This window comes from Lasioglossum baleicum, unplaced genomic scaffold (genome assembly GCF_051020765.1).
Source record: "Lasioglossum baleicum unplaced genomic scaffold, iyLasBale1 scaffold0588, whole genome shotgun sequence".
Taxonomy (NCBI): domain Eukaryota; kingdom Metazoa; phylum Arthropoda; class Insecta; order Hymenoptera; family Halictidae; genus Lasioglossum; species Lasioglossum baleicum.
The window spans coordinates 36,185-63,775 of record NW_027469648.1 but is presented as its reverse complement, the minus strand read 5'-3'; the positions used below and the strand labels follow the sequence as shown (position 1 = coordinate 63,775).

General features: G+C 41.7%; 1 pseudogene; it reads left to right on the top strand.

Moving 5' to 3' along the window:
• Positions 1 to 27,591, top strand: part of LOC143220260 (uncharacterized) — a 41,821-nt pseudogene that overhangs the window by 9,419 nt on the left and 4,811 nt on the right.

The following is a 27,591-nucleotide window of genomic DNA, read 5'->3' as shown; positions in this document are numbered from 1 at the left end:
GTGTCCATTGCCTATATAATACAGCGAGTTTACTCCCGCAATGACTGGTTTGACTCACGGAATGACAGAATAGGTGAAGCTGCATACTCTGCCGTTCAACTATCAAAGTATGTGGAAACGTACTAGAATGTTCTGACATTCGATCTTCTTATTCATATATGAAATTAAGGTGTCCGTGACTCCAATGTATAGTAATTTGTTTGCGTTGACACAAAGCAACACACTAGCTGCTGCAGGATAGGTTCTCAGTAGGTAAGGTAATTCTGAAGGCGATTGGCTTTATACCAAGTGATAACGTTCTCAAACGGTTTCGCGCGCAACCTTAATATTCAAACCGTTATTTAAGGAATCCAATGCCAATAGTGTACAGCGGATTGACTCCCGGCAAACCTGGTTTGCCTCTCGAAATAGCAGGATAGCTGAAGCCAATGAATTAACCGTTCGAATCTAAAATATGATGGAATCGTTCTCGAACTGTTTGCCTCTCGACCTCTCGATAATTATGTTCATACGTGAAAATAAGGTGTGCTTCAACTATAATGTCGACTGATTTGTTTCCGTGACCAGTAAGCAAGACACTGGCTACAGCGGGTTAGATTCTCTTATGGTAAGGTATCCGGGAAGAAGAATGACATAAGAATAGGAAAATTTCTCCGACGGTGTTTCATTTTTACTTTAATATTCATACCCTGAAGTAAAGGGTCTATTGCAAAACTGTTCAGAGGATTTACTCCCGGAATACCTCATTTAACTCTTGGAATCTTGGAATAGGTGAAGCTACCGACATGGACGTTGATCTCTGAAAGAAGATGGTAACGTTCTCGGACGGTTTGACACATTCATATTCTTATTCATTCATGAAGATAAGGTGCCTGTTACTAAAATGTATACAAATTTCTTCTTCTGCACACCAAGTTATACTTTCGATATAATGCGATAGGCTTTGGAGGGTAAGGTATACAGTGAATTGTTAGACTTTATACCAAATGGTATCGTTCAGAAACGATTTCGCGCTCTACTTTAATATTCAAACCGTTATTTAAGGTGTCCAATACCAATAGTGTACAGCGGATTTACTACCGGATTACCTGGTTTTGCCCTTGGAACCATAGTGTAGGTGAAGCTACTGACAGCCGTTCGTCTACCACAGAAGGTGGCAACGTTCTCGAACGGTTTGTCCCTCGATGTTCGAATTCATACATGATTGTAAGGTGATGTCACTAAATTGTATACTTATTCGTACCGCTGAGTACGGCGTTATACTCTAAAAACTGCGGGTTAGGATTTCGGTGGGTGAGGTCATCAGTAAGACGTTTGACCTTATACCATTTGGCAACGCTCTCAAACGGTTTGTCGCTCTACTGTAACATTCACGCCTCGAATTATGGTGTGTATTGACAATACTCTTCAGCGGGCTTACACTCGGTTGTCCAGGGCTGACCCTCGAAATCACAGGGTAAGTTAAACTAGTGACTTAGCCATTCGTCTCTCGTCGAAGGTCGTAATTTTTCCCAATGCTGTAACTATCGATATTCTAATTCACACATGTAATTCTGGTGCGCGTCTCGAAAATGTACACTAGCTTATACATCTGAACACGGTGTTATAGACTGGATACAGCCGGTCTGGTTTTCGGAGGGTAAGGCATTCTGTAAGAAGATTAACGCTACGCAAATAAGTAATGTTCTACAACGGCTAGACGGCCTGCTTTAATATTCAATCCGTGAATTGCGGTGTTATTGCTATTAATGTACAGTGCATATGCTACCGGAATATCTGGTTTTACTTTCGAAATCAGCAGATATTGTGCAGCTATTGACTTAGCCGATCGTCTCTCAGAGAAAGTAGTAACATTTGCGAACGGCTTGACAACCGGTCATCTTATTCATAATGAGATTAAGGCCCCGTCACAATAATGTAGACTAATTTCATCCTCTGCACACGAAGTTATACTCTCTATGAAGCTGGTGAGCTCCGCGGAAGGTACGGCCTTCGGTAGAACGTTTGACTTTATAACCATTGGAAACGTTCGCAAAGGGTTTGACGCTCAATCTTCTAATTCATACATGAAATTAAGGTGACCGTCACCAAAATGTAAATTAATTTGATCTTCTGAACACGATGTTATACTCCCGATACAGCTGGTTTGACTTTCGGTGGGTGAGGACATCAGTAAAGCGTTTGACTTTATACAAATTGGAAGCGTTCGCAAACGTTTTGTCGCTCTATATTTAATATTCAAACGGTGAATTAAGGTGTCTATTAATAGTACTGTTCACCGTATTTAGTCCGGGAAAACGTGCTCTGAATCTGGGAACCGCAGGATAGGTGAAGCTATTGTATTATATTAGCGATTTCACGACAAAGGTGGTAACGTTCTAGAACGTTTTCACTCTCGAACTCCTCATTCATACATGAAATTAAAGTGACCTTAACTGCAATGTATACTGATCTGTACTTCCGAGTACGAAGGAATACGCTAAATACATCGGGTTAAGTTCTCGGAGGGTAAGGTTTTGTGTGAATCTTTTGACATTATCCCAATATGTATTTGTATACAAATATTTGACTCTGTGCTTTATTATTCTGACCGTGAACTATGGTGTCCATTGCCCATAGTGTACAGCAGATTTACACCCAGAGCACCTGGTTCGACTCTCGGAACCACAGGATACGTGAAGCTATTGATTTAGCCGTTCCAAACTGACAGAAGGTGGTGACGTTCACAAACGGTTTGACACCAGATCCTCTAATTCATACATGAAATTATGGTGCCAGGCACTAAAATTTGTAGTAATACGTTCCACTGAACGTCATGTTATACGCTCGATACGTCGCGTTAGGCTTTCGGACTGTAAGGTTTTCAGTAAGACGTTTGACTTCGTTCCAATTGGTAACGCTCTCAAAGGGATTAGCGCACTACTTTCGTATGCACAGCATGAATTAAGGTGATTAATGCCACACTGTACAGCGGATGCATCCTCGGATGTCCCGGGTTGACTATCGGAATCACAGGATAGGTGTAGCTATTGACTCAGCCGGTCGTCGCTCACAGAAGGTGGCAACGTTCTCGAACGGTCTCACCCTCAATCTTCTAATTCACATGAAGTTATCGTGCCGTCACTGAAATGAATAATAATTTCTTTCTCTGAATACGAAGTTATATGCTCGTCACAGAGCGTCTGATTCTTCGGAGTGTATGGCCTTTGATGAAGCGTTTGACTTTATAGCTATCGGTAACGTTCTCAATCGGATTGGCGTCCTACTTTAATATTCAAACCGTGAACTAAGGTGCCCGTTACCAATACTGTTCAGCGGATGTACCTTCGGAATACCTGGTTTGACTCCCGCAAGCACAAGATAGCTGAAGCTACTGACTTGGCATTTCGACTCACACGGATGTTGGTAAAGTTTTCAATAGGATTGCCCCTGGATCGTCTAATTCATACACGAAGATAAGGTGCCCATCGCTGTAATAAATACTAATTTAATTTTCTGAACTCTAATTCAGACTATGGATACAGCAGCTTAGGATATCGGATGGTAAGGTCCTCGCTGCAACATTTGACTTTTTACCAACTGGTAAATTTAGCAAGGGGTTTCACGGGCTGCATTAATAATCAATCCGTCAATTAAGGTGTCTAAGGACAATACAGTTCCGCTGATTTACACCCGGGATACCTGGTTTGATTTTCGGAGTCACTTGGCCTTCGGTAAAAAGTTTCACTATATACCAATAGAAAAGGTGCAAAGAAGGATTGACTTGGGAATTTGTCATTTAAACCGCGAGTTATGGTGTCTATTGATAATACTGTATAATAGATTTACTCCCGGATTAACTGGTTTCGCACTCGGAATCACAAGATATGTAAAAAAGTGGCTGAGCTGTTCGAATCTCAGCGAAAGAGGTAACGTCCTCGAACGGATTGTCCTTCGATATTTTAATTCATTCACGAAGTAAAGGCGGACGAGACAGACATGATGACTAATTTCTTTCTCTGAACACGAAGTTATACTCCCGAAACTGCAGGATTGCTTGTACGAAGGAAAAGCTGTCGGTAATGTTTTTGACTGTATACCAATTGGCAACGCCCTAAAGCTTTTTCACGCTGTACTTTAATATTCATACCGTTAATTTACGTGTTAATTGCCAATAACCTTGAACGGACTTACTCTCGGTTTTCCCGGGATGCCTCTCGAAATCACGGGATTGGTGAGGCTATTGACTTAGCCACTCACACACCACAGATGGTGGTAACCTTCTCGAACGGTTTGACCAAAGATCTTTTAATTCATACATGAAGATAAGGTGCTCGTCACTAAGCTGTATACTAGTTCTTACCTCTCAGAACGGTATTATACTCCTGATCCAGCGGGTGTCAGTTTTTCGGAGTCTATGATATTCTGTAAGGCATTTAACACTGCACGAGTTGTTAATGTCCTACAACGGCGTGACGGCCGTCTTTAATATTCAAGCCGTCAATGAAGGTGTTATTTACCAATGCTGTTCAGCGGATTAACTCCCGGAATTCCTGGTTTGAGCCTCGGAATAGCAGGATAAGCGTAGCTATTGACTTAGCCGCTCGTATCTCACTGAAGATGGCAACGTTCTCGAACGGTTTGACCCCCGATCTTCTAATTTATACATGAATTTAAGGTGCCCGTCACTGAAATGAATACTAATTTCATTTTCTGAAAACAAAGTTTTACTCTCGATACAGCGGGATAGGCTCTCGGTATGTAAGGTCTCCAGTAAAACGTTTGACTTCATACCGCATCGCACTCAAACAGTTTGACGCCCTACTACATCATTCATACTACGAATTAAGGTGTCCATTGCCTATACGGTGCAGCGGATTTAATCCAGCAACACCTGGCTTGAGTCGCGTATCCACAGGATAGGGGAAGCTATTTCCTTAGATGTGCGATACTGAATGAAGTTGGTAACGTTCGGGAACCGTTTGCTTGTGAACCTTCCCAATCATATATCAAAATAAGTTGTGCCTCTGCTATAATGTCTACTCATTTATTTCAGTGAGCACTAAGCATGGCACTCGCAACAGAGGTTTAGGTTCAAGGAAGGTAATGTATTTGGTAAAAAGAATTAATCTTTATGAACTGGTAATGTTCTCCGACGGATTTACCTTCTACCTTGATAGTAGGACCGTTAATTAGGGTCACTATACAGAATATTGGCTCCCGGAACATCTATTTGACTCCCGGAATCGGAGGATGGGTGAAGCTATTGACTTCGCCGTTCGTCTCTCAGAGAAGTCGTACCGATATAGAACGATTTGACCCTCGATCATCTAATTCGTACATAAATTAAGTGGCATGTCACTAAAATGCATACTAATTTTGCATCTCCGAGCACGAAGTTATACTCCCGATACACAGTGTTAGGTTCTCGGAGGGTAATGCATGCGGTAAGGCTTTTGACATTATACGAATAGGTAAGGTTCATCAAGGGTTAGACTCTGTCCTTTAACATTCAAACCGTGAATTAATGTGTCCATTGAGAATAGTGTACGGCGGAATTACTCCCGGAATACCTGGTTTGACTATCGGAATATCAAGATACGTGAATCTATTGACTTAGCCGTTCGTGTCTCAAAGAATGTGGTAATGATCTCGAACTGCTTGTACCTCTACCTGCTAACACATAAATTAAAATAAAGTGCCCGTTATAAAATGTATACTATCTTTCTGCTGTGAACACGAAGTTATAGTCTCGATACAGCGTGTTATGTCCTCGGATGGTATGGTTTTCTGTAGAAGGAAACAGTTTATACCAATTTGTAACGTTCTAAAAATGTCTGACCCGCTCCTTTAATATTCAAACCATAAATTATGCCGTGAGTTTCCCATACTGATCAGCCGATTCTCTTCCGGAATATGTGGTTTGAATTTCGGAATCACAGGATTGGTGAAGTTACTGACTTTGCCGTTCGACTCTCAAGGTTGGTGGTAAAGTTGTCAATCTGTTTGACATTGGATCTACTAATTCATTCATGAAATTAAGATGCCCGTCACGAAAATGTACACTAACTTGTTTTTCTGTACACTAAGCAAGACCCTCCCTACAACGGGTATGGTTCACGGACGGTGAGGCCTTCGACAAAAGTTTGAGGCTGTTCCCAATAAATATCAGTCTACTAAAGTTAGTCGCCCTTCTTTTCAATTAACACTGTGAATTATCGTGTCCATTGGTAATACTGCACTATGTATTGACTCCCGGAATGACTGTTTTGTCTCTCGGAATCGCAGAATAGGTGAAGCTATTTACATAGCGGTTCGACTATCAAAGAATGTGGTAACTTTCTCGAACAGTTTAACCCTCGATTTTGCTATTCATACATAAAGGAAAGCTGTCCGTCTGCTAAAATATCAACTAATTGGTTTCCGTTATATTCTCCAAAGGATTGACTCTCTGCTCTAATATTCAAACTGGGAAACAAGGTTGTCAATGGTGTGCAGCGTATTTACTGCATGAATACGTGGCTTGACTCTCGCAATCACATCCATATGTGAAGATATCGAATAAGCCGTTCGATTCCCAAATATGGTGGTAACGTTTTCTAACGGTTTGTTAATCGACTTTCTAATTCATAGATGAAATTATGGTGCCCGCCTCTAAATTGTGTACTAACGTGTTTCTCTAAACGCGAAGCTATAATCTCGATACGGCGTGTTAGCATCTCGTTCGGTAAGGCATTCGGTAAAACATTCGACTTTATAGCAAATGTAACGTTCTCACACAGTGTGATGTTCTGCATTAATATTCAAACCGTGAGTTAAGTTGTCCATTGAAAACAGTGAAGAGCGCATTGACTCCAGGAATACCTGGTCTGTCCCTCGGTATCACAGGATAGGTTTAGCTACTGACTTAGTCGTTCCTCTCTCAAAATAGGCTGCAACGATCACGAACGGTTTGACCACAGATCTCCAAATTCAAAGATAGAATTAAGGTAGCTGTCACTAAAGTGAATACTAATTTGCATCTCTGAATACGAAGTTATACTCTCGGTGCAGCGGGATAGCTTCTCGGATGGTAAGGCGCACGGTTAGAAGTTTTTCCTTATACCAATTAGTAACGTGCTACACCGGTTTAACGGTGTACATTAACATTTATAACGCGAAGTATGGTGCCTAATGGCCATACAGAACAGAAGATTTTCCCGCGGAATACCTGAATTGACTCCCGGATTCATGGGACAGGTGAAGCTATTGGCATAGACGATCGGTTGTTAAAGAAGTTTGTTACGTTCTCGAACGCTCTAACACAAGACCTTCGAATTCATTCATGAAATTAATGCGCCGATCACTAAAATTTATAGTAATTGGTTCCGCTGAATACGAAGATATGCTCTCGATACAACGAGCTTGGTCTCCGGAAGGTAAGGTATCCGGAAAGTTTTGACATTATACCATTGGGTAATGATCTCCGACAGAGATGGTCTCTCTACTTTAATATACATACCGTGAGTTATGGTGCCTATTGCCAATACTGCTAAGAGGGTTTACACCCGGGGTGCCTGGTTTCACTCTCAGTGCCGATGGATCGGAGACGCTATTGACACCCCTGTGTGACTATCAAGAAAGTTGGAAACGTTCTCCAAAGGATTCGCTCTCGATCTTCTTATTCATACATAAAATTTAGGTGGCCATCACTGAAATGCATACTAATTTGCTGTGAACACGAAGTTATGCTCTCGATACAGCGGGTTACCATCTCGGAAGGTTAGGTATTCGGTTAGATGCATGACTTTATACAAATTGGTATTGTGCAACGACTGCTTGTCTTAATGCATTAATGCTAATACAGCGAAATAAACTGTCTATTTCCAAATCTTATCTGCGGATTATTCTCGGAATACCAGGTTTGCATCTCGAAGTCACAGGATAGGATACGGTATTCACATAGCCGACCGGCGCGCAAAGACGGTGGTAACGTATGTGAACGGATTTACCCTCCATCTTCTAATACATACATGAAGTTATGGTGGCAATCACTAAAATGTGTACTAATTTTATCCTCTGAACACGAAGCTATACTCTCGATGCGGCAGGATAGATTCTCAGAACGTAGGGCTATCGGTTAAAAGTTTGACTCAATACCAATTCGTAATGATATACAAAGGTTTGACTCAGGAGTTTAATATTTATACCATGAAATAGGGTGAAGTGCTTGACCCTACACGAATAGGTTATGTTCTACATCAGCTCGACGGCATGCTTTAATATTCCTACCGTGAATTGAGTTGTGTATTGCCAACTCTCTTCAGCGTATTTACTCCAGGAATACGTCGTTTGACCCTCGGCATCCCAGGTTAGGTGTACCTACTGACTTAACAGTTCGAATCTCAAAGATTGCGATAACGATCGTGAACTGTTTGACCATCGATCGTCTATATAATACATGAAGCTAGGGTGCCAGTCAATGAACCGAATACATATTTCATTCCCTGAACACAATGTTAGCCTCTCCATACAGTGGGTTAATTTTTCGGAGGGTAAGATCCTGGGTAAAACTTTGACCTTATACCAACTGGTAGCGCTGTCAATCGGTGTGACGCTCTATTTTAATATTTAGACCGTGAATTAAGGTGTCTATGGCCAATAATGTTCAGCGCATTAACTCCCAGAACACGTGCTTTGCTCTCGGTATCACAGGATATGTGTTGCTATTGACTTATCTGCGCTATTCTAAAAGAAGGTGCTAACGATCTCGAATTGTTTGACCCTCGATCTTCTAATTTCTGCATAAAATTAAAGTACCCGTTTGCAATAGTATTTACTAGCTTGTTAGGATCTCGGATGGGTAGGCATCCGGTATGGAGTATGACGTCATTGCAATTGGTAACGTTCTGCGGCTCTTTGACTCTGTTCTCTAATATTCATACCGTGAGTTAAGGCGACTATTGCCAATCCGTTACTGCGGATATAATCCCGGAGTACCAGGTTGGACTCTCGGAGTCACTACTATTGGGGAAGCTGTTGACTCAGGCGTTCGACTCCAATAGAAGGTGGTAACGATATCGCACGGTTAGACAATCGATTTTTCCATTGGTACATGAACATAAGGTGTCCGTCTGCAAAAATGTTCACTAATTTCTTTCCGCGACCACTAAGAACGACACGCGCAAAAGCGGTTTGTGTTCTAGGGCGGGAATATATTCGGTGAAAGGAATGACTCTATAGCAATTGGTAATGTTCTCCGATGTATTGACCTTCAGGTGTAATATTCGTACCGTGAATTAAGGGGTCCACTGAAAATAGTGTACAGAGCATTGACTCCTGTACAACCTGGTCTGTCCCTCGGATTCACATGATGTGTGAAGCTATTGCCTCAGCCGTTTGAATCTCAAAGAAGATGGCAACGTTCACGAACGGATTGTCCCTCGACATTTTAATTCATGAATGAAATTAAGGTGCTGTCACTACAATTTACACTAGTCCGTACCTCTGAATACGGCATTATACTCGGAATACAGCTGGCCAATGTTTCGGAGTGTAAGGCATTCTGTAAGAAGTTTGACCCTACACCTGCTGGGAATTTTCCACAACGGCTTGACGGCTTGCTTCAATATTATAACCGTGAATTAAGGTTGTTTGTTGCCATTACTGTACAGCACATTTACTCGTGGAATATCTGGTTTAACTTTCGGAATCACAAGATATGTGAAACTACTGACTTAGCCGTTCGTCTCTCATAGAAGTTGGAATGGATCTCGATCGGTTTGATCCTCGATCTTCATGTTCATACATGAATTTAAGGTGACGTCACTAAATTATATACTAACGTGTTTCCCTAAACACGCAGCTATATTCTTGGTACGGCGGGATAGCTTCTCGAACGGTATGACACCCGGAATAACGTTTGACGTTATAGCAATTGGTAACATTCACAAACTGTTTGACGCTCAATTTTAATATCGAAGCCGCGAATTAAGGTGTATATTGCCAATACTGCTCAGTGGATTTACTCCCGGAATGCCTGGTTTGGATCTCAGAATAGCTGGATGGGTAAAGCTATTGACTTAGCTGTGCCGGCCTCACAGAATGTGGTAAAGCTCTGGACCGGTATTACCGTGGATCTTCTAATTCCTACATTGAATTATGCTGTGCATCACTAAAATATATAGTAATGAGTTTGTCTGGACACGAAATTATACTCTCGAATCGGCGGGACAGATTAACGGGTGGTAAGGTTTTCCTAAACAGTTTGACTCTACACCAATTTGTATCGACCTTCAGCGGTTTGACGTCCAGCTTTAATACTCAATCCCTCAATTAATATGTTTATCTCCAATCATGTACAGGGCATTTATTCCCGGAATACTTGCGTTGACATTCGGAATCACAGGTGGGTGTATCTGTTCACTTAGCCGATCGATTCTCAAACAAGGTGGTATCGTTCTCGAACGGATTTACCATCGATGTTGTAATTCATACATGAAATTAAGCTGCCCGTCACCAAAACGTTTAATATTTTGCCTCTGAACAAGAAGTTATACCCCTGATACAGGGGGTTAGCTTCTAGGAAGGTAAGGTATTCTGTAAAGCATATAACTTTACATCAATTGGTAACGTTCTCACACGGATGGTTGCTCTACTTTAATACCAAAGCCGTGAATTGAGGTGTCCATTGCCAATACTGTTCCGCGGACTTACTCCAGGAATACCTAGTTTAGCTCTAGAAATCACAGGAAGTGTGAAGCTATTGACCTCGCCGTTAGATTCTCAACGAAGGTGGTAGGGATCCTGAACGGTTTGACACTCAATCCTCTACGTCAAACATGAAATTAAGGTGCCCCGGTCTAACATGTGCTCGAACTTGTTCCTGTGAGCATCATTCTCCCGATACAGCGCGATAGTCTTTCGGAGGCAAAAGACATCAGTAAAACGATCCACTTAATACAAATTGGAAACAATCTCAAACGGTTCGACGCTCCACTTTAATATTCAAATCCTCAACTTTGACGTTTTCTCCCAATCCTGTTCTAGGGATTTACTCCCGGAATACGTGCTTTGGATCTCGGAATGACAGGATAGGTGCTGCTATTAACTTAGATGCGCCACTCTCAAAGAAGGTGATAATTAATTAAGGTGTCCATTGCCAGATCTCTACAGCGGTCTTTCACCCGGAATGCCTGGTTTGAATATCCGAATCACAAGATAGGTAAAGCTATTGTCATATCCGTTCGTCTCTCTCAGAAGGAGGTAATGTTCTCGAGCGGTCAGACCCTCGATCTTTTATTTCAGGCAAGAAATTAAGGTTCTCTTCACTAATCTGTATAAGAATTTGCATCGCTAAGCACACTGTTATACTCTCGATGCGTCGGCATAGCTACCCCGAAGGTAAGGCTTTCGGTAAATTTTTTGAGTCTATACCAGTATATATAGTTCCCGCGATTTGACTGCCTACTTCAATGCTGATGCCCAGAATTTAGGTCCCTATTGCCAATATTGTACAGCGGATTTACTCCCAGAATACCTGGTTTGACGCTCGTAACCACAGGGTAGGCGAAGCTATTGACATAGCTGTGAGACTTTCAGTAAAGGTGGTAACGTTCTCAAACCGTATGATCCTTGACCTTCTAATCCATACATGACACTAAGGTGCCAGTCACTGAAATGCAAACTCGTGTGTTTCTCTAATCACAAAGTTATACTTTCGATACAGCGGGTCAACTTTCCGTTGGGCTTGGTCTTCGGTAAAACGTTTGCGTATATATCATTTGCTACCTTTCTCAAACGGATTGGCGCTCAACTTTAATAGTCAAGCCGTGAATAAAGGTGTCTATTGCCAATACTGTTCAGCAGATTTTTTCCCGGAATACCTGGTCTGGGCCTCGGAAACACAGGATGGGTGAAGCTATTGGCTTAGCCGTTCGACTCTCAGAGAGGATGATAACGATGTCCAACGGTTACACACTCAATCTTCTAATTCATGCATGAACTTAAGGTGCCGGCACTCAATTGTATACTCATGTGTTCCCCTATACATGTAGCTATGCTCTCGATATGTCGGATTAGCTTCTCGGCCGGTAAGGCATTCGCTGGTACGTTTGACTTCATAGCAAATGATAACGTTCTCACACAGTGTATCGTTTTATGTTAGCATTCACTCCGCGCATTAACGTATCCATTGCCAATCCTCTTCAGCGGATTTACTCTCGAAATACCTGGTCTGACCCTTGGAATCACAGGGTATGTGGAGCGATAGACTTATACGTTCGACTCTCAAAGTGGGTGGTAACGTTCTCTAACAGTTTGACCCTCCATTTTCCAACTCGTACATGAAGATAAGGAGCCCGTCACTAAAATGTATTCTAATTTGAGTCTCTGATGACAAAGGTATTATGTGGATACAGCAGGTTAGCTTCTCGGAAGGTAAGGCCATCTGTAAGAAGTTGCAATATATGGCGATAGGTAACGATCCACAAACGTTTTAGTCTGATCTATAATGTTTATACTGCGCAATAGCGTGCCTAATGCCAGAACTGTACAGCGGGTTAAGACGAGGATAACATGCTTTGACTCTCGGCATCATAGGATAGGTGAAGCTGTTAAGTAAGCCGTTCGATTCGCACCTAAGGTGGTATCGTTGTCGAACGGTTTTACGTTCGATCTTCTAATTCATACATGAAATTAAGGTGTCAGTCCCAAAAATGAATACTAACTTGCTACTCTCGATACAGCAAGTTAGCTTCCCGGGAAGTTAGGTATTCGGGAAAAACAAAGACATTATACCAACATGTAATGTCCACCGGCGGTTTGACTCTCTACCTTAATATTCATTGCGTGAATTAAATTGTCTACTGCCAATACTGTTACGCGGATTTGCTCGCGGAATACCTGGTTTGACCCTAAGAATCGCCCTCAGGATAGGTGAAGCTACTGGCTTAGCCAATCGGGTCTGAAGGAAGGAGGGATCGTTCTCGAAAGGTTTGACTGTCGACTAATATATTCATACATGGAAATAATATGTCCGGCTACTAAAATACTATCTAATGTGTTTCCGTGAACACTACGCAAGGCACTACACACAGCGGGTTAGGTTTCGCAGAAAGTTACCACTTCCGTAACATTTTGAATCCATACGAGTAGGTAACGTTCTACATCGGTTTGACATTCTATTGTAATATATCTACTTCGAATTATGGTGCCTATTGCCAATTCTGTTCAGTGGATTTGCTCCCGGAATACCTGGCTTGTCTCTCGGAATCGCGGGATAGGTGAAGCTATTTAGTTGACCGTTCGACTCGAAACGACAGTGGTAACGATCTCGAACGAATTGAACATCGATCATCTAATTCGTACATGAAATTATGGTGCCCGTCACTAAAATATATACAAATTTGTCTCGCAGGACACGAAGTTATACTCACGATACAGCGGGTTAGGTTAGCGAAAAGTGAGGCCCACGGTGTAAAGATTTCACTCTTCAAATAGGTATCCCTCTACAGCGGTTTGACTCTGTGAATTTATAATACTATTGCCATTAGTGTTCAGCCGATTTACTCCCGGAATACTGGTTTGACTTTCGATATCAAAGGATGGGTGAAGTTATTGTCTTAGATGATCGGCTCCCAAAGAAGGTGGTGTCGTTCTGTAACGGCTGCATAATCGATCTACAATTTCATGATTGAAATTAAGGGGACCCTCACTAAAATGTATTATAATTTGGTTCTGTAATCACGAAATTATACTCCCTATACGGCGGGTAGCTTCTTGGAAGGTTAGGCTTTCGGTAAAAGGTTTGAATGTATAGAGTATGGAAGGTTCTAACACTGTTTGACGCTCTATTATAATATTCATACCGTCAATTAATGTGTTTATTGCTATTAATGATCAGAGGATTTACTCCAGGAATACCAGGATTGCCTCGTGGAATCTCAGGATAGATAGAGCTATTGACTTAGCCGTTCGTCTCTCACAAAAGGTGGCAGCGTTCTCGAGCGGTATGGCCATCATTCCTCTAATTAATACATGAAGTTAAGGAGCCTGACAATGAAATTAGTACTATTTTGTTTCTCCGAACTCGAAGTCATACCCACGATACAGCGCCTTATGTTCTCGGAATGTAGGGAGTCCGGTAAGGAATATAAAGTTATACCAATGAGTAAGGATTTCAGTTTGACTCTCCACTTTAATACCCATACCGTGATCTAACGTTTCTATTGTCAATACTGTGCAGCGTATTTACTACTGGAATACCAGGCTTCGCTCTCGTAATCAAAGGATAGGAGAAGCTATTCCCTTTTCCGTTAGACCCTCAAAGATGGGGCGAACGTCCCACACTCGATCTTCTGATTTATACATGAAACAATGGTGACGGTCACTAAAATGTATTCTAATTCGTTCCTCTGGACACGCTGTTATACTCTCAATACCGCGGGCTTCGTATTCGAAGGGTAAGCTCTTCGGTGATAGGCTAGACTCTATACCAATTGGTAACGTTCTACAATAGTTTGACTCTTAACCTTAATGTTCATGCCGTGAATTAAGTTGCGTATTGGCAATATTATTCAGCGCATTGACTCCCGTAGTACCTGATTTGACTATCGGAAGCACTGGATAGGTGGAGGTATTGAATGAGCAGTGCGACTCTCAATATCGGTGGTAACGTTCTCGAACGGCTTGGATCTCGGTCTTCCTGTTCATACATGGAATTCATGTGCCCGTCATTAAAGTGAATAGAAACTTGTTTCTCTGGTGACGAAGCAAGTCAATCCCTACGGCAGGATATGCTCTCGGTAGGTAATGTATTCCGTAAAAAGCGTGACTTAAAACAGTTGGTAATGTTCACACACGGACTTACTCTATGCTTTAATATTCATAATGCGAATTAACGTGTGAATTGCCAGCTCTGTACAGCGGCATTACTCTCAGAATACCTGGTTTGAGACCCGGAATTGCAGGATATGTGAATCTATTCACGTAGCCCATCGATCAACAAAGAAAGTGGAAACGTTCGCAAACGGTTTGATGCTCGATCTTCTGATAAGTACATAAAATTAAGGCCCTCTTCACTAAAATGTATACTAATTTCCTTCTCTGAACATGTAGATATACTCAAAGTACAGCGGGTTATTTTCTCGAATATAAGTCCTAGTTGTGAAAAGTGTGACTCTATAGCAAAAAGTAACCTTCTACAATCATTTGAATCTGTAGATTAATAATAATACCGTGCATTAGGGTGTCTTCTGCCAATACTGTTCAGAAGATTTACTCCCGGAACACCTGGTTTGACTCTCGGAATCGAAGGATGGGTGAAGCTATTGACTCAGCCGTTTGTCTCTCAGAGAAGGTGCTAACGTCCTCGAAGGGCATGGCAATCCATCTTCTAATTAACACATGAAGTTAAGATCTCCGTCACTAAAATGTGTACTAATTTGTATCTCTGTACACGAGGTTGTATGCTCGATGACGCGGGTGATGTTTGCGGAAGTTGTCACCATCGGTATAGCGTTTGACTTCATAGCTATTTCTATCGCGAACAATCTGTTTCACGCTCTAGTTTAATATAAAACCGTAAATCATGGCGTCTATTGGCAATTCATTATAGCGTAATTACTCCCGGAACGTTTGGTTTGACTTTTGGAACCGCAGTGATGCTATTCACATGGCAGTTCGTCTTTCATGGAAGGTAGCAACGTTCTCGAGCGGTCTGACTCTCGATCTTCTAATTCATACATGAGGTAAACGTGCCCGTCGCTGAAATGAATAGTAATTTCATACTCTGAACACGAAGAAACAGTGTCAATGAAGAGAGTCAGGAACTCGGAAGGTAAGGCCTTCTGCAAAAGTTTCACACGATGCGAATTGGTAACGTCTTATAACGGATTGGCGCTCTACATTAACATCGAATCCGTGAATTGATGTATCGATAGCCAATATAGCTGAGTGGGGCTACACCCAGTTAATTTAGTTTGACTTTCGTATCACAGGATCGTTGAAGCTACTGACATAGTCATTCGACTCTCAAAGTACGTTATATCGGTATATAAAGATATGACACCGGATCTTCTAATTCGTACATGAAATTAAGACGCCCGTCACTAAAATGGATACCAGCTTGCTTCTGCGAAAACGAAGCTTTCCTCCTGGTACAGCGGGTTAGTTTCTCGGGTGGTCAGGCATTCGGTGAAAAGTTTGACTCTATATCAATAGCTAAGGTTCTACAACGGTTTGCTTCCCTACATTGATATCAATACCGGGAAATAAGGTGCCAGTTCCCAAAACTCTTCAGCGGATTTACTACGGTATTACCTGATTTGACTCTCGGAGCCGCAGTGTAGGTGAAACTTTGACCTAGTCGTTCGTCTCTCGGAGGGGGTGGTAAAGTTCCCGAAAAGTTTGACAATCGATATTCTAATTGATCCATAAAGATAATGTTACCGACACTGAAATGAAGACAAATTTCTATCTCTGAACTCGAAGTTATACTCACGAAGCGACAGGATTGCTTCTCAGAAGGTAAGGCCATCAGTAATGTGTTTGACGTTATACCAATTGGGAACTAATTGGGCTCTAAAACGGTTCGTCGCTCTACTTTAAAATTCAGAGAGTGAATTAATGTGTCAGTTGCCAATACACTTCATCGGACTTAGTCTCGGTTTTCCCGTGTTGCCTCTCGGAATTACGGGATAGGTGAAGCAATTGACTTAGCCGTACGTCCCTCACAGACAGTGGTTACGTTCTCGAACCGTTTGACACACGATCTTCTAATTCACGCCTGAAATGAAGATTCTCGTCAGTAAATGTATACTAGTTCGTACGTATGAACACGGTGTTATACTCTCGATTCAGCGACTCCGCTTTTCGGAGGGAAAGGCGTTCTGTATGTAGATTGAGCGTACACCTATCGATAATGTTCTACAACAGCTTCACGGCCTGCTTTAATACTCATACGATCGAAGTTTTCTTATGCCAATACTGTTCAGCGGATTTACAGCCGGAGTACCTGGTTTGACGCACGGATTCGTAGGATAGGTGAAGCAGTTAACTCAGCGGTTCGAATTTCAACTAAGGTGGTAGCGTTCTCCAACGGTTTGACCCTCGGTCTTCTAAACCATACATGAAATTAAGGTGCCCGTCACAAAGATGCATACTGAATTGCTTCTCTGATCTCTACGATATGCTCTTCATCTAGCGTATCAGCTTCCTGGATGGTTATTTATTCGGCGAGGAGAATGACTTCACTGAAATTGGTAATGTTCAACGACGGTATGACGGCCTGTTTTAATATTCGATCTGTGAATTAAGGTGTCCGATGCCAATACTGTACAGCGCATTAACTCCACGAATATGTTGTTTTTCTTCCTAATGCCTACATAAAATTAGCGTGTCCGTCACTAAAATGTATAGTAATGTCTTTCTTCGAACACGAAATTATAATCTCGAAACAGCGGGATTGGTTCATGGCAGGTAAGGTTTCTGTAAAAAGCTTGACTCTAAACCAATATGTATGTTTCTTCAGCGGTTTGACGTCCAGCGTTTACGTTCAGTCCCTAAATTATTTTGATCATTTCCAATTATGAATAGGGAATTTACTCCCACAGTACCAGCTTTTAATTTCGGAATCACAGAATGGGTGAAACTATTATCTTATCTATTCGATTTTAAGCAATGTGGTAACGTTCACTAAAGGTTTGACCTTCGATCTTGTAATTCGTGAAAGAAATTAATGTGCCCATCACTAAAGTTTATACTGATTTGCGATTCTGAAGCCGAAGTTACAATCTCTATACAGCGGAATAGCTACACAGAAGGTAATGCCTTCGGCAAGAATTTGACTATGTTGCAGTAGGTAACGTTCTACAACGATTTGACGCTCTACCTTAATATTAAAACCGTGAATTAAGGTGCACATTGCCAATAATTATCATCGGATTTACTACCCGCATAATTGCTTCCACTTTCAGAATCACAGGCTAGATTAATCTATTGATTTAGCGCTTCGAATGTGAAGGACTGTGGTACGTTCTGGAACGGATAGACCCTGGATCCTATAATTCGTACATGATATTAAGGTGCCGGTGTGTGTAGAGTATAGTAATTTGTTCCTCTGAACACGATGCTATATCGTTGAAGCAGCTAGCTAGCATCTCGGAAGGAAAGGCCATCGGTACAATTTTGACTATATAGCAATAGGTATCGATCAAAAATGGATTGACGCGCGACTTTAATATTTATACCATGAATTAATGTGTCTATTGCTAATACTTTTCGGCGGATTTACTCCTCAAATGCCTGATTTGACTGTCGGAATCCAGGATAGGTGAGGATATTGACTTAGCCGTTCGACTCTGAAACAGAGAAAAAGTTCTCGATCTGCTTGACACTCGACATTCTATTTCATATATGACACTACGTTCCCCGTCACAAAAATGGATACTAATTGGCTTCTCTGAACACGAACTTATACTCTACATACGGCGGATTTGCTCCTTGGAATGTAATGCTTCTGGTAAAAAGTTTGACTCTATACCAATTAATAACGTTCTACAACGGTTTGGCAATTGATTTTAATATTTATACACTGACAAAGGGTGTATGATGCCAATACCGCACAGCGGGTTTACCACCGAAATACCTGGTTTGAATCCCCGAATCACAGGATAGGTGCTGCTATTGAATGAGCTGTGCGAATCTCAGAAAAGATGGTAACGTTTCCGAACTATTTGAGCCTCAAACATCCAATTCGAACATGGCAGTATGTCGCGTGCCACTAAATCGTAAATTAGTTTGCTTCCCTGACCACGAAGTTGTACTCTCACTACAGCGGTGTAGGTTCTCGGAAGGTAAGGACCTCGGAAAAGGTTTGACTCTACACAATCTGGTAACGTTCTATCACGGTTTGACTATCTACCTTAATATTCATATCGTGAATTATGGTGTCTGTTGCCGATACTGTCGGCTGATATACTGTAGGAATGCCTGGTTAGATTCTCGGAATCACAGTATACGAGAAGCTGTTAACTTAGCAGTCAGACTCACGAAGATGGTGGTAACATTCATTATCGGCTTGACGCCGGATTTAGATATTTGTACTTGAAAATGATCTGCCTGTTTGCTAAACTGTCTACTAGTTCGTTTCAGTGAACATTAAGAAATTCACTCCCTACAGCGGGTTTGGTTCTCGAATGGTTAGGTATTCGGTATGAAAAATAACATACCAATTGATAATGTTCTCTGACGGTTTTGCTCACTACTTTAATATTCATTCCCTGAACTAAGGTGTCTATTGCGAATACTGTTCAGCGGATTTACTCTCGGCTTACCTGGCTTGACTCTCCGCATAAATGTATATGTGAAGCTACTGACTTGGCCGTTCTTCTTTCACAGAAGGTGGTAACGTTTTCGAATGGTTTGACCCTCGATCTTCTTATTCATGCATGAATCAAAGGTGCTCCTAACTAAAATGTATACTAGTTCGTACTTCTAAGCACGGAGTTATCCCCCCGATACAGCGAGATAGTTTCTCGGAGGGTAAGGCATTCTGTAACAAGTTTGACCATACACATGAAAGTAATGTTTTACAACGGCTTGACGGCCTGCTTTAATATTAAAGCCATGAATTAAGAATGCCATTGCCCATTTCATTGAGCTTATTTACTTTCGGAATACCTGAATTGATTCCCGGATTCATAGGATAGGTGAACTTATTGGCATAGCCGATCGGTTATTAAGAAGGTTGTATCGTTCTCGATCGCTTTAGCACACGACATTCGAATTCATTCATGAAATTAAGGCGCCGGTCACTAAAATTTAAAGTAATTGGTTCCGCTGAACACGAAGATATGCTCTCGGTACAACGAGTATGGTCTCCGGAAGGCAAGGCCTTCTGTATGACGTTTGTTTTAATACCAATTGGTAACGCTCTCAAACCGATTCACACTCTACTTTAGTATTCAAACCGTGTATTATGGTGTCTATTGCCAATACTGATCAGCGGATGTACTCGAGGAATACCTGGATGGACTCTGGAAACCACAGGATAGGTGAAGCTATTGACTTATGTATGCGATTGACAAAAAATGTGATAACGTCCTCGAACGTCGTCACGCACGATCATTTTATGGGTACACGATAATTCAGATGCCGGTCTCTAGTATGTATTTTGAGATCTTTCTCAAATGATTCTCTGAACTCGAGGTTATACTCTCGATACAGCGAATTAGGTTCTCGGATGGTAAGGCTTTCAGTAAAAAGTTTGTATCTATACCAATAGGTAACGCTATGCAATGGCTTGACTCTGTACATTAGTATTCATAACGTGATGTAATGTGTCTCATGACAATACTCTACAGCGGATTTTCTGTCCTAATACCTGCTTTCATTCTCGGTATCATGGATAGGTGACAACATTGACTTAGCCTTTCGACTCTCAGTGGAGGAAGTAACGTTCTCGAACGTTGGACACTCGCCCTTCTAATTTATACATGAAATTAAGGCACCCGAGGCTAATATGCTTGCCAATTTCTTTCTATGTTCATGAAGTTATATTCGCGGAAACATGGGTGTATTCTCGGAAGGTAAGGCCTTCGGTAAAAGGTTTGTGTCCATACGATTATGTAACGTTCCACAAATGTTTGACTCTGTATTTTAATATCTACAGCCTGGAATAGGATGTGTAATGCCAATACTGTGTGGCGGATTCACAACCGGAATAATTGCCTTGGCTCTCGGATTCACTGGACAGGTGAAGCTATTGAATTAGCCGTTCGATCGTCGAAGAAAGTGGTAACGTTCGGGAATGGATTGACCATCGATCTTTATAGTTCACACATGAAGTTGAGGTGTCCGTCACTGAAATTTATACTAAACAGCTTCTCTGAACACGATATTGAACACACGATGCAGCGGGTGATGTTCCCGGAAAGTATGGCCTTCGGCAAAAAGTTTGACTCTATAACAATATGTATCGTTCTACAACGATTTCACTCTGTACATTAATAGTCGTGCCGTAAATTAAGCTATTTATTTCTAATACTGTTCTGCGGACTTACTTCCGAAATACCAGTTACGAGTCCCTGAATCATAGGATAGGTGAAGCAATTGACTTATCCATTCGACTCCCAAAGTGGGTGGTAACGTTCCGGTACGGTTTGAGCACCGATATGGTAATGCATACATGAATAAAAGGTGCCGTCACTAAAGTGTACACTAATGTGTTTCCCTAAACACGTAGGCATTCTCTTGATATAGCGGGTTTGTTTTTCGGTGGGTAAGGTCTTTGGTAACGCGTTTGACTTTATAGGAATTGGTAACGTTCTACAACGACTTGACTCCGTACTTTAATATTTATAACGTGAAATAGGTTGTCTAATGTCATAGTGTAACACGAATTTACTGCCCGAGTATCTAATTTGACTCTCGGAATCGCAGGATAGGTGATCCTATTGACAAAGCCGTTCACCTCTCAAGGATGATATCGTTCTCGAACAGATTGACCATCCATCTCTTAATTGATATATTAACTTAAGGTGCACGTCTCATTACTATACATTATAGAGACTGCTCAGAGGAACATATTACTATACATTATAATGTTCCTTTGAGCACGATGTAATACTCTAGATACAGCGAAATAGACGTTCGGGCGGTGAGGTATTCAGAAAAGCGTATGACTTTATACCAATAGTTAACGTTCTCAAATGGAGTGACGCTCTACTTTAATATTAAAACCGTGACATAAGGTGTCTAATGCCAGTACTGTTCAGTGGATTTTCGCCCCGAAAACCTGGTTTGACCCCTGGAATCATAGGATAGGTGAAGCTAACAAATAAGTCGTTCGATTCCAAATAAGGTGGTAACGTTGTCGAGCGGTTTTACTCTCGACCTTCTAATTCAGTCTTGAAATGAAGGTGTCCGTCACTAATATGTATATTAATTTGTTCCTCTGAACACGTCGTTTTACTTCAGATACAGGGGGTTAATTTTACCGAGGGTGAGGCATTCTGTAAGAAGTTTGACCCTACACCTACTGATATTGTTATACAACGGCTTGACGGCCTGCTATAATATTCAAATCGTGAATCAATGTGTCTATTGCCTATTCTGTACAGCGCATTAGCTCCCGGAATATCCGGATTGACTTGCGGAATCACAGGATATGTGCAGCGATTGACTCAGCTGTACGAAGCTCAAGGAAGATGGAAACGATCTCGAGCGGTTTGACACTCGTTCTTCTAATGCATACTTCACAGGATGTGTGAAGCTCAATAAGCTTAGCCGTTCGTCTCTCACCGAAGGTGGTTAGGTTCTCGAGCAGTTTGACCCTCGATCTTTTCATTCATGCGTGAAATGAAAGTGCGCGTCACTAAAATGTATAACAGTTCCTATCTATGAACACGGTGGTATACTCCCGATACAGCTGGTCAGTATTTCGGAGGGTAAGGCATTCTGTAGAAAGTTTAACCCTACTCCTATATGTAATATTCCACAACGGCTTGTCGGCCTGGTTTAATATTCAAACCGTGAATTAAGTTTTCTAAAGCCATACTGTCCAGCGCATTTCCACCCTGAATATCCCGTTCGACTCCTGGAATTCTAGGCTTCTCTCTCGGAATCACAGGACAGCAGAAGATGTTCACGCAGCCTTTCGACTCTCAAAGAAGATGGGAAGGTTCTCCAACGGTTTGACACTCGATCTTCATATTCATACATGATAATAAGGTGGCGGTCACTCCAATGTATACTAATTTGTTTCCGTTAGCACTAAGCAATACAATCGCTGCTGCGGGTTAGCTTCTCGGAAGTTAAGGTAATTCGTAAAACGTTTGACTTGATACCAACTGGTGACGTTCTCAAACGGCTTCACGCTCTACTATAATATTCATACAGTGAATAAAGGTGACTATTGCCAATACTCTTCAGTGCATTCACTCCTGGAGTACCAGGCTTGACAATCGGAATTTCAAGCATAGGTGACGCTATTGACTCAGCCGTTCGACTCTGAAAGAAGGTGGTAACGTTCGCCGAACGGTGTGACCACCGATCTTCTATTTCATAGGTGAAGTTAACGTGTCCAGCACTAAAATATATAGTATTTTGCTTCACTTATCATGAAGTTATACTATCGATACAGCGAGTTATCTTCTCGGAAGGTGCGGCCGTCGGTGAAAATTTATGCTCTATACCAATAGGTGACGATGTATAACTGTGTCACTCTGTACTTTAATATTTATACCTGGATGTAGGGTATATAATGCCATTCCATACAGAGGGTTTGTTTCCAGAATACCTGGATTGACTCTCAGAATCAGTGGATAGCTGTAGCTATTGACAAAGCCTTCCGTCTTACATGAATGTGGTAACTTTCCCGAACACTTTAAATCTCGATAGCGATATTTATAAGGAAACATGTGGTCTCCGAAAAAATTTCGACTAATTGTTTTCCGTGAACATTAAGCAGGACACTCGCTACAGCGGGTTATGTTCTTGAAGAGTAAGGTATTCGGTGAGAGGAATGACTTTATACGAATTGGTAATGATCTCTGACCTTCCGTCTCAGTACGTTAACATTTAAACCGTGAGTTACAGTGTCTATGGCCAATACTCTTCAGCGGGTATACTCTCGGAATACCTGGTTTGACTCTCGCAAGCACTGGATAGTTAATGTTACTGTCTTGGCCGTTCGAATTTCAGAGAAGCTATTGTGTTAACTGCTCGAATCTCAAGGGAGGTTGTCACGTTCTCGCACGGCTTGACACTGGGTCATCTAATCCATAGATGAAGTTAAAGTGCCCGTCACTTAAATGTATACTATTTCGTACCTCTCGACACGGCATGTTTACTTCTCCGAAGGTAAGGCCGTGGGTAATAAGTTTGACTTTATACCAGTTAGCAATGCTCTCAAGCGATATGACGCTACACTTAATGATTCAATCCGTGAATTATGGTGTGTATTGGCAATACTGTTCAGCGGATTTACTCCAGGAATACGTGGTTTGACTCTTCGCATCACAGGATAGGTGATGCAATTGACATATCCATTCGATTCTCAAAGAGGATGGTAACTTTCTCGAATTATTTGCACCTGATCTTCTTATTGATAATGAAATTAAGGTCTACGTCAATAAAAGACTTACTAATTTGAACCTCTGAACTCGCAGTTATTCTCTCGATGCAGCAGGTTAGCTTCTCGACGGTAAGGCCTTGTGTGACAGGTTTGACTCTATAGCAATAAGTAACGTTCGACAAAGTTTTGGAACTGTACTTCAATATCTATACCGTGAAATAGGGTGTATAAGGCCAGTACTGTACTGGGGTTCTACTTCCGGATTACCTGTTTTGACTCGCGACATCACAGTATAGGTGAAACAATTGGCTCAGCCGTTCGTCTCTCACCGGAGGTTGCAAAGTTCTGATTGGTATGACCGTCGATCTCTAATTCATACATGGTGAATTATGGTGCATTATACTAAAATATTCACTCATTTGTATCCTCAAACACGTAGCTATACCCTCGATACGGCGGGATATCTTATCAGAATGTGAGGCATTCGTTAAAAAGTTTGTCTCTATTCAAATACGTCACGTTCTTCCACGGTTTGGCAGTGTACTTTATTATTCATAGCGAGAATGATGGTGTCTATTAACAGTAATGTTCAGCGCATTTACTCCGGAATATCTGGATAGACTCTCGGAATCACAGATAGGTGAAGAAACTGACTAAGTTGTGCGACCTTCAAAGATGGTGATAACGATATTGAACGGTTTCACACACGATACTCTAATTCATACACGAAATTAAGGTGCGTGTCACCAAAATGACTACTAGTTTGTTTCTCTGAACGCGGAGTGGTACTCTCTACACTGCGGGTTATGATACCGGAAGGTAAGGCCTGCGGAAAATAATTTGACTCAATAACAATTCGTAACGTTCTACAACGATTTGACTCTGCAGTTTAATATTTATAACGTGATATATGGTGAATGATGTCAATACTGTGCAGCGGCCTTACACCCGAAAAAATTGCCTTGGTTCTCGGAATCATAGGGATGGTGAAGCCATTGACCTAGCCGTTCGACTCTCAAAGACGGTAAACGATAAAGGTAACGTTCTCGAATGGTTTCGCCCCCGAATATAGTACTCCTTCATGAAAGTAAGATGTGCGTCTGCTAAAATGTCTATAAATACCTTCCTTTGAACTGAAGCAAGACAAACGCTACGACGGCTTGTGTTCTCGGAATGTTAGGAATAGTTTAAGATGGATGACTTTGTACCAATTGGAATTGAACTCCGATGGTTCGACTCTCACCCTTGATATTCATGCCGTGAATTAAGGTGCCTATTGCCAATATTCTTCATCGCATTTACTCCTGGAATACGTGGTCTGACTCACGCAATCACAGGATAGGAAAAGCCGTTGACTATGATGTGCGACTTTCAAAGAACTTGGGATCGTTCTCCAACGATTCCACCCTTGATTTTGCTATTCCTACAAGAAAAAAAAACTATCCGTCTGCAAAAATGTCCACCAGATTGTTTCCGTGAGCACTAAGCGTGATGATCGCGACTGCGGGTTAGGTTCTTGGAAAATGAGGTATCCGGTAAAAAGTATAACTATATACCAATTGGTTATGTTCACCAATGGATTGACTCCCTACTGTAATATACAAACCGGGAAAGAAGGTGCCCATTGCCAATGCTGTTCACAGGATCTACACCCGGAATAACTGGTATGACTCTCTGAATCACAGGACAGGTGAAGCTATTGACTTAGCTGAGCGAATCACAGAGAACGTTATACCGTTATTAGAACGGATTCAAACTCGATCCTATATTTCATACACGAAATGAAGGTGCCCATCACTAAAATGTCTACTAATTTGTTTCTCTAAACAGGAAGTTCTACCCTGGATACAGCGGGTTGTATTACCGGAACGTAAGGTATGCGATAATGTGTATATCGTTATACCAATTGTTTATGTTCCTCAGTGGATAGACTCTCTACTTTAACATTCAAACCGTGAAATAAGTTGTCTATGGCCAATGCTATTCAGAGGATATACTCCTGGAATGCCCGGCTTGACTCTCGGAATCACAATTGTAGTTGAAGCCAATGACGCAGACGTTCGGCTTTCGAAGAATGTGCTAACAATCTCGAACAGAGAGACACTAGTGCTTCTAATTCCTACACGAAGTTACGGTTCACGCCACTAAAACGTGTACTAATTTGTATCTCTGATCAGGAAGTTATACTTTCGATACAGCGGGTTCTGTTCTCGGAGGGAATGGTCTTCGATGAAACTTTTGACATGATACCAATAGGTAACGCTCTCAAAAGGTTCGTCGCTCTACTTTAACATTTATACCGTGAAATAGCGTATCCAATGCCAATACTGTACTGCAGGTTTACTCCCGGAATACCTCAATTTATGCTTGGAATCATAGGATAGATGAAGGTATTGACGCAGCCGTTCGATTTTCAAGGCAGGTGGTATCTTTCTCGAACGGTTTGACTCTCGCTCTTCTAACTAATACACGAAATTAAGATGCCCGTCACTAAATTGTATAATAAGTTTGCTTCTCTGAACACGAAGATATACCCTCGATAACGCGGGTCAGCTTCACTGAAGGTAATGCCATCGATAAAGCATTTGATTTCATAGCAATTGGCAACGTTGTTCCACGGTTTGACCCTCCACTTTATTCTTCACTCCGGGAATTAAGGTATCTCTTGCCAATACTGTTCAGCGGATTTGCTCCTGGAATACCTAGTTTGGCACTCGGAATCGCAGGATACGTGTAGCTATTGGCTTCGCAGTTCGTCTGTTCATAGCGGGTGGCAACGATCTCGAACGGTTGGAACATCGACATCCTAATTCATGCATGAATTTAGGGTACGGTGACTGAAATGTTTTCTAATGTGTTTCTTTAAACACGATTTTATACTCTCGATACAGCTTGTTATCTTCTTGGAATGTAAGGCCTTCGGTCAAAAGAGTGACACTATACGAATGGTTAACGTCCTGCAATGGGTTGACTCCACACATTATTATGCATACCGTGAATAAAGAAGGTGTCTGTTGCCAGGCTGCTCAGCAGATTTGCTCCTGGAATTCCTGGTTTTACTCTCCGAATTACTGGGCAGGATAAGCTATTAACTTAGATCCTCTACACCCGAAGTAGGTGTTAACGTTCTCGGGTGGATTAAGCCTCGTCCTTCCTACTGATACATAAAATTAAAGACTCCGTCATTTAAAATGAGTACTAGTTTGTTTCCATGAGCACTTAGCAATACAGTCGCTCCAGCGGTTTAGGTTCCAGGAAGGTAAGGTATTCGTTATAGTATTTACTTTGTACCAATTCGCAGCGTTTTCCGACGGTCCGATGCTCTACTTTAACATTCAAGCCGTGAACTGAGGGGCCCAGCGCCTATACTGTTCAGCGGATTTACACCAGGAATACCTGGCATGGCTCTCGGAAACACAGGATATCTGAAGCTGTAGACTTCGCCGTTAGACTGTCGTAGAATGTGGTAACGTTCTCGAACGGTCTGATCCTCGATTTTCTAATTCTTACACGAGGGTAAGGTGCCCGTCACTGAAACGAATACTACTGTCTGTCTC